Genomic DNA, 9,864 nt, shown 5'->3' on the forward strand with positions numbered 1-9,864 from the left:
TAGCTTAACCAGAGCTTCAGCTTATCACAACTACCTCCATGAGTAGTAAGATGTTGTTAACAAAGAACCCCTTAGCCTTTTAGGTAGAGTCATCCCGTAAAGACTTTCATTAACTCATGTTATTCACAACTATCTTTCCTACTTAATATTCACTAAGCATACCAAATTTGCTTTAGCAGCGGATTGTTCTAGAGCTAAAAAATTGTTATGGTAATTTATTCGGCTATATCCAATTGGGCACCTCTAGTAATTCACATAGAACTTAAACAAAAATTCATGATAATTAAGTATTCGCCAAAATGGCCACAAGTCAACCAAACACGACATTCAGTAAACAGCTATAACATCATAAGAATCATTAAGGCAATCTTAAATTATCTCTTAGTCGTAAAATTCTCGACATTAAAATGTTATTGGAAATTATCTCATCATAGGTAAGTACAAAGGCTCGACAATTGTTTACCTGTATAAATATGATGAAAAGTAATTGTCATGGAAAGCTTGATTGAACAACACAAACAATGCAAAGCGACAAAGTATGATATAACACATGCAATATAACAAAACTAGTAACAAACCCCCCAAAACTCTAGATGCAACTAAATTAGATAACTAAATATGAATGCTAATAATTATAAAACAAACCCTCAAAACTCGAGAGGAGTATTATCCTCAACGTATGCAAAACGAATGGGTTAGTTAGAAATGACATCACCTTGAATGGTGATTTTCCTTCGAGTCATTTGTTTGATTTTGCTTGCTGCTTGCAGTGGTTGAGAACATGTTACTGATGGTGCACTTGGAATCCTTTGTCCTTAACCTCATCGCTCGGGTTAATCATGCTTTTAGATTTCATGGCTATGGATTCTTGTATCTTCTTTGCCGTACTTAACATGGGAACAGGTGTAGTGCTTAAATCGTTGTCCATTGACTTTAAACTCATGTTTATCGATGGTGGACTTGGAACCATGGGAGAAAGGTTTTACTACCTCGAACGACCAGACCATCTAGATTTCAGTTTTCCCGGGAAACGTTTTAACCGAGAATTGAAAGGAAGTAATAATTGCCTCGTATTATCCAGTGGGTTTCATCTTGCTCTCCAACATCCAGTTCTTCAACTTTCTCCGGTTCAGTAATAGAATTGCCATAGCAATTCTTCTCTACTTCAAAACTAAATTCGGTGGTGGCTTGAATTACTCGAAATTCTTATGGATCATCAACATGCTTTAAGGTTAGAAAAACATTCAGTTTGACTTGCTGGTCATTTACTCTCATAGTGAGTTCTCCCATTTTGACATTAATTAAGGTTTTTCCTATTGTTAAGAATGGTATTCCAAGGATTTTTAAAAAAGATGAGAGCTTTTATATCTCATTTTATCTTATTCTCTTCACTTTCCATTTTCTTTTTCCCATTTCCTTCTCCTTCATATTTTCCAAATGCAATAGCTAAAGGTGAGTCCTTTGAGCCATTTATTCAAACAGAAACCATTTTTAGTATCGATACTCATGGAGGTATCGATACTTATCGATACTCATAAGTAAGTATGGTAAAATTTAACCTCGTTAGGGCCTGTAAGAGTTAAGGATGATCCATAATGGTGGAATTTAGTCTGTGAAGGACATAAATGACCAAGGGGTCTAAAAACACATGTAGGAGTGGTTTATAATCAAAGAAACCATACTAAGTTTAATACATCCAAGTATCTTCAGTCGATCACATATCAAATAATTAAGAATGAGGATCGTTGCAGATGATGTACTGACAAGCGGTGTGATAAGTAAGTCATATTACGTAATAACGAAATTGTATACTCTAGGAACTCTAGTGAACCAAGAACGTATAATTCATCCATCTAATTCAATAAACTAGAGTGTTGTTACCCAGTAATGAAAGTGAGTAAGGTATCAGGCTAGCTAGAATTACAGCCAGTGAATAACAAACATTGTAATCGTCATAAGATCATGAAACGTATAGAGACCACTTTAGAGACATAAGAGACTAAAACGCCCTTAAGTAACAAATGACCAGAATAGAGTAGCTTAACAGACTAACAAACATAATAGACTAATAAACCCTTACATTTTAGATGAGAATAAGTGAAATAGTAGCTGGTGAGGGGATGATCTCACTTTAGTGTGTCGAGTTACAATAGTGTGTAGTTAGGCTAACTAAGTTACCAACGTAGGGCATTGTCAGTATTTAGTGGCCTTGAGACCAGTCATGCATGTATAGTTACATTAGTCTAGTACAACAAATATCCTTTGATCTTGGTTTGACGACTGTGTGAGACCGAGCCAATACTTTAGTTTAGCAAGAATTGTATCGATTGTTATGTAATGACTGGGTCCCCCTTCATGATCTACCTAATTGCTATGTTAGACCAAGAAATAATTCGGTAGCTGATAGAATTTTACCGATTCTATGTGATTATTGGGTTCTTTCAGTTAACTAGTATCTGATGGCTATGTGAGACCAGATACTAGTAGTGTATCGTATTTAGATAATGCATAATAGTTAATCATGTGTCACATTTAGATAATGAATAGTATTGAATCATGTATTGCATTCAGATAATGTATAGTAGTGTGTCGTGTGTCATATTTAGAGTATACACAACAGTTACAGTCAGTGAGAGTAGAGACTTAATAGAGGCATACTCGCGGCGAAGACCTTAGGAGATGATTAAGGGAAGAATGAGAATCATACTTCAGTGATAGAACATTTGAACCATAAGTAGGTAGCACTTGATTATGATCATGTATGTACCTATTGCTTAGTACCATTTCTTTAGCATGTTTGTGTTTATAAGACTTATAATGTTTCTATAGATTAGCGATTATACTGTTGGGATTTTTAACCTCAACATTCAAATATTTTTCATTCGCAGGCTATTAGTGTGATCCGTTCGTGGAGCACCATCGCAGTAGGGTTTCCAGTATCTCCCTCATAGTACTGCACTGTAGCTTTAGTAGGCATATGTATTCATAGGACTCTAATTATTGTATTCAAATTTTATAACATGGAGTTATTGACAAGTGTCATTTTACTATCAAAATAATTTCAGCTTCTTAAAAATAAATAATAAAAAAAAGAGAATGGGGTAGGGAAGCAGGTTCAATCCACTGAGACTCTGGTGTTTCTGATGAAGTTAAGTTTTTGATTTAGAAAATGATGAGATAAGGTAAAGTTTCGGATAAGATTAAATAAGGGGTTTAAAAGTTGTTTTAAAAATAAAAGATAACAAATGAATAAAAGAAAATAATTAAATAATTTAAAATGATAGAGATAAAGAGAAACTTATAGTGAAATTGGCCTCTGGCTTCAGTTTTTGCCTCAAATTCCTATAGATCCTCGAAATAAATTTTTGTTTCGGTTATTCACCGGTTACAGTCTACAGGGCCCAACCTCTGTAACTTGTTTTTCTCTCTTCTGAACCGATAACCCAAAATCTATTTTTGGATATCAGTCATTTACGGAGACTAACTACAATTATCGTCGTTAGAGCCAAACTATTTTATAGATTTTCAAAAAACCTGACTCGGACTATGTTGCCTCAATGATAATCGAGCCCCATCTCAATTTCCCTTAGCAGACCGCTGCTAAGTGTGTTCACAGGAAGTCAAACTTTCTACCAGCCCATTCTTCCTCCTAACTATAAATCAGAACAACTTCTGAATCAACTAGCTCTTTTTTATTTGAAAATGTTTTGACTTTAAAAAGATAGCTCGATTATCAATCTTATTCCTCTAGAAAATTGAGAAAATAACTTGAAGTTATTTGAGTGTTTTTCAATCCTCACAATAGGGATTGAGTCATCGCTTCAGCCTTTGGCTATAGAGAAATTAGCTAAGTACGGAAATCATATTTAGCATATTTGAAAATAAAAATAAAAATAAAATTTAAATAAAAAAGAAAAGAAAAACTTTTATAAAACTAGAGCAAAGAATAATAATGATTTCTGAATGTGTTTCTAGTCTTACCCTGAGAGGGTGTTTATAGCCTTTAAAATCCTAAAAATATGGAAAATATAATTCCTAAAATAAAGAGATAATTCCTAATGAAAATTCTTAAACTATTTAAACTAAAATACTAAAAATAAAGATAAGATAAAATATAATATTTAAACTAATATCCTAAAAACATGAGTTTAACTCAAATTCGAATTGCATAAACGTGTGACTAATCCATTCGTCCTTCTAGAAGCGTTGATTGGACCTTCTAGAAGGTACTGACTCATCGCCTCGTCAGATGTGTCATGTCCACTAATCTAGCCTTGGTTCCAAAAAAAATACATAACTTTGTTTTTTTAGTGCAATTTCCATAATCTAGTGTCCTGCCCAGAAAATAAATCAAAACAAATTAGCCATAAAAACTAACAATTAAGGAGGAATTTAAAGTCAAAATAATAACTAAATAAAGCACCTGTCAAATTCCCCTCACTTATTCAATGCTTGTCCTCAAGCATTCCTCAATTAACACATCAAAATCACAAGTTGTCATATTCAATTTCAAATTATTTCTCAAACTTCCAATTGAACTAAGTCTATGACAATTGTCGAATTCAAGATGCAATCAAGTAAAGACACAACTAAGTAGAACTTTAAGCAAATAAGATATCTCAATTATTTGCCAACATCAATAAAAATAACTCAATACCTCACAGAGATTCACACATATCCATTCAAAATGTTTAGGGTAAATTAAAATCGCTCAAGTCAAAACTAATCAAGATATTTCCATAAGCTTCGAATCAAATCAAGTCTCCACTACTAAAGGCGAACATAATGCAACTACTCAAGATATTTTTTTAAAAAAAAAAATATGCCAAAACAAGATATCAAAATAATTAGGAACAATCCACGAATTAACATGAAGCACAATGAAAAACAAAACATGAAAAAAGAATAAATGAAAGGCAATTAAAACAATCAATTTTTCCTTCTTCTTTTTCTTTTGATTCGAACAAAGTGTCTCTTTTTTCTTTTTCTTTTTCTTTTTTTTGTTGTTCGAAACAGTGAACAATGTACATTTTTTTACAAAATTGTTTTTTCATGGGACAAGAATGATACAAGATCTCAAGTCTCGGTAAGGGTATGAAAAGAGAAGAAAATAAAAAGAAAGGCTTCAGGTTTAATTTGGTGAGTTGAAAATCAAAAAAAGGGAAATAGGCTCAAATATGGTTCACTAATGGTTATATAAATGGCTAGGCTTTTTGAGAAAAACTGGGTTTAATTTTAACTGCCCCTATCATGTTAAAACATTATGTCCAACATATAATCTCGATATGCATTGTGATTACAAGTTCTAGAATATTATAACTAGTCCGATACACTCAAGTCAAACAATGAGCAAGAAAGAAAATGTATGCATGTTAGGCTCGAATCTCACAAGAAAAGGCTTATATGTACTGAGTCAAGTTCATCTCCATCAACAAATGCATGAAATATCAATACTAAACAGAAAATCACCAGCTATAACAATCACCATCATGGAAATTAAGTTCGATCAAAACATGGTCATAATTCAAGAGGAAACAAGAGCATAAAGTAAATTTCAAGAATAGAAACTAAAGGTTTCAACACATCAATATCAAAACTACTCAATTCCAACCAATTAAACAAGCAAATATAGAATTGATAACAAATTTTACCCCCTCACTTAGACCATATTGTCCCAATATGAATATAAAAGCACAAGAGAGTGAATAAAATTACTCCCCTGATTTAATGGAGATCGCGACCGCGGCTATGGTGAAATGAACCCGGACGAAGATAGGACAGGATCTTAGCTAAGTTAGACTCAATGGAATCGAGGTGTCCATGAACTTCATGGATTTCACCGTGTGGATGTTTGACTAGTGGTGGCTATGGTGTAGTCCTCTAGAGAAAAAATCATTGATTACGAGGCGTGATAGTGCTGAGAGGAACCATGTGAGAAATGTCGGGTGCCGGAAAGGAGGCCTATTGTGTCCAAGCACCTATCATCCAGAGGATCCATAGAAAAAACATAAGTAAATTGAGCACTGTCAAACATCAATGGAAACAAACAAGATGCAAGGTGAATAATATAAGGTTCGAGAATAAGGGGACGATCGGAGTGCAACTCACTCAAAGGCATGGGCGAACCAAAATCCCAAATTTACCTTAGTACCAGTTTGCATACACCATAAAAAGAACAGTTCAACCTTACTTATTGTGGACGTAGTGTCGTTACGTCTATAATAATTGTATGCTAAGAACCGATGGATATAGCGGAGAGTGGGATCATGAATGTGTCATGCTTTAGTAGTGCGTGCATTGTACTGAACTCCCACTGATCCTGTGAGTGCCTCATAAGCTATGCCAGCGTTGAAATCTTAAGGCATCTCAAGTAAAGCAGTTAGTTATCCATGATATGTGACATCCATCATGAACCCCAAAGAAAAAGCGAAATCATTCACATACATTCTAAAATACTGGCTAAGTAATTGAAAGGATATAATATCATAAGAGTTTATAGAAACGACTCGATGCTGTAAAAAGGTAAACGTAGCATAAAATTCAAACACTAATTCATAATACATGTTACACCTAATTTCATGATACAATTTCCAACCAATGGCATTAAAATATTTAGAGATATAATCTCGTAAATGTAAAGTATCAAGAGTAAGAGAGGGAATTGCAAACCTAAAATCGACGATGTCGGATGCTATCAAACCTCCAGGTCGTCATTATTAAATTGAAGATATCCCTGGAGCACTTCTTCAATTGGGACTGAATAAGTTCGGCCCCGACGGTATCTTTCAAAAGAATTATCATGATCAACATTACCCACGTGAGCAGAATGCTCACTAGAATCGGTAGTAAAGCTTGCAGTAAATGAAGGAGAAGGTGGTGGCGCATCACGCTAATGAAAAGAGGAAGCAGTGACAACATCCGTCAGAATGGGACAACATTGTTTAAAGTCCTCTGTAAAACTAACAACATGGTGCCACATCTGTAAAGGTTCGATCTCTAAAGGTGTAAAGTTCACATCAGGTTGTTCAGGGACAACAGACGATGGTAGCATGGCATCGGGCATCGACTAGGAAGTGGAACCCGACAGAATAGAGTATAACGTCGGGGTGGCCGGTGATGAAGGTCTAGATGATCGTGGATTACTTGGACCGGTAGTATGACGATGAGAGAAGGTAAAATGGTCGGTGAACGAATGAGCAACAATAGTTTCGTGCGTAGACGTTATAGTGTATAGTGGAGAGCCTTACAATCGTCGCCAACCACGACGAGGTGGAGCGGGTAGCGAGTCAGAATCGCTCAGAACAGTTAGAAAGGCTGGAGCAGTATGGAGGTCCGCCTTCCAAGGTTGAGTGGCGTAGGAGCTCCTTGGTTGGCTTGGTTACGGGTGCACACCATTATGGAAAAAAGGTGAAGTGGTGGAGCAAGGAAAGGAGGAAGGAGGACTAACGACGGGATCTGGGGCTAGAGAGGTGGTGTCCGGCTGTGAAGGCGGAGGTTAGAGTGTATGGTCGATCGATGAAAAGAAGATGGCGAGTGTCGTGCGGCTGGGTGGAAAAGAACATTTTGGATTTTGATAAATGTGGGCTAGGTCACGTGGGTTATAAATTAAAAAGGAGAGTTTGACTTTGAGTCAAACTATAATTTAAGAGATAGGGATAAAAGGTAAAATAAAATAAAATAAAATAAAATGAGAGTTTGGTTTTGGTTAGGATATAACCGGCCAAAAGGGATTGGGTATTGGGATTAGTTTAAAATTGTAAAATGTGTAGATTGTGATAGGGGAAATGATAAGATGGGTTTCGCTGAAAGTTGGAGAAGAATTTCATGTCCCCCTAAATTATAAGTTTCAGAGAGGAGGGAAAAGTTTTGTCTTTGGGAATTTTTATCTTGCATTTGTGGGAGGTGGGTTATGCTACCCTGCACCGACCCCTATCTCCATACTTGAAATATTGCTCATTGGTTTTGATCAAATTTCAAAATTGTTCAGAAAATAAAATAAAATAAGCATAAAAAATAAAAAATAAAAATATATTGGAAAATAAAAATAAAACATGCGAAAAATAAAATAAAATTGAGCGAGTTACCTCCTACAAAGCGTCTTTGTTTAACATCGTTAGTTTGACGACCTATTTTTTTAGTTTTTAGGCTCCTCTAATTCGATTTCTTCGATTAGACCAACCGAAGCATTTTCATAATACGGATTTAACCTTTGACCATTAACTTTAAATCAAACTCATGAGTTATCTTCAACTTCAATAGCACCGTGAGGAAATACTTGAGTCACTATAAACGGCCCGAGTCATTTTGATTTGAGTTTCCCTGCAAAGAGTTGAAATTTGGAGTTAAATAATAAAACCTTTTGACTGACAAAAAATGTTTTAAAAGAAATATTACTATCATGGAATTCTTTTGTTTTTTCTTTAAATATTCGAGCACTGTCATCGGCGTCTCTCCGGATTTCCTCAAGTTCCTGAATATGTAATTTTCGAGTTTCACCAATCGCATCCATGTCTATGTTACACTGTTGAACTGCCCAATATGTCTTGTGCTCCAATTCAACCAAAAAATGACACGTTTACCGAAAAGGAGTCGGTATGGAGACATACCAATAAGACCTTTATAAGTGGTTCGATATGCCCAAAGTGCATCGGTTAATTTTAGACTATAATCCTTACGGTCTGTTTAACAATTTTCTCAAGAATTGTTTTTATTTATCAATTTGATACTTCTACCTACCCATTTGTTTGTGGATTGTAAGAGGTAGCAATTCTTTGAGTTACTTTAAATTTCTTCACCAACAATTCAATTACTCGATTAATGAAGTGAGTTCCTCTATCGTTTATTATAGCCTGTGGCGTGCCAAGCCTGGAAAAGATAGAATTTTTCAAAAAGTTAATTGTAGTTTTAGCATCATTATTATGGGTAGATTTATCTTCCACCCATTTAGAAACATAATCAACTGCCAAAATTATATAGGTATTTCCAAATGAAGAAATAAATGGACCCATGTAATCGATTCCCCAAACATAAAAAATCTCACAAATTTATACTTGATTAAGTGGCATCTCGTTTCTACAACTTAAATTACCTATACGTTGACATCTTTCACAAGTTTTACAAAACAGGTAAGAATCTCGAAAGATGATAAGCCAAAAGAAGCCATATTCAAGAATTTTATGAGTTATGGGCCTAAAATGACCACCACAAGAGTAAGAGTGACAAAATTGTAAAATTGAATTTACCTCATTTTCGGCAATGCATAGTCAAATTACCTTATCCGAGTAGTGCTTCCGTGAATAAGGATAATCCCAAATATAATATTGGGATCTCATTTAATTCTATTGATTTCAACTCTTGGGAAATCTAATGGTAACTTACATGTGGCAAAATAATTAACCATGCGCCACTATCAGATTTTCTTCAGGAAATTCCTCGCCCACGTACAAACCTAAAAGAGGTATTCAAAGATAAAAGAAAATTACATAAATTCCATAAATTTGTGATACCTTGAGAAAAGACTAAACGAAGATTATAATAAAGATCTTCACTCAAGAGGAGATGATAAGGATACAAATATCAATACTCGATTGGGTTATGAAAGGAGATCAAAAAAAATATTTTTTTCACATGATAAGATTTTAGGTTTGTACGTGGGTGAGGAATGGTGCATGGATATAACCTTAATAAGGAACCATGTTGTTGACTACTTTAAAAGCCTCTTCAAAAGAGCTCAAGTGAAACTTCTAGATAAAGCATATTATATCTTTAAATCATTGATCAATAGCGGGGGGAAGCTGACCTCATAAGATCAATGACAGTTGAGGAGATCTGATTTGCCCTATTCTCCATGAAAGGTACAAAAAC

This window comes from Hibiscus syriacus, unplaced genomic scaffold (genome assembly GCF_006381635.1).
Source record: "Hibiscus syriacus cultivar Baekdansim isolate YM2019G1 unplaced genomic scaffold, ASM638163v2 tig00002840_pilon, whole genome shotgun sequence".
Classification (NCBI taxonomy): Eukaryota; Viridiplantae; Streptophyta; class Magnoliopsida; order Malvales; family Malvaceae; genus Hibiscus; species Hibiscus syriacus.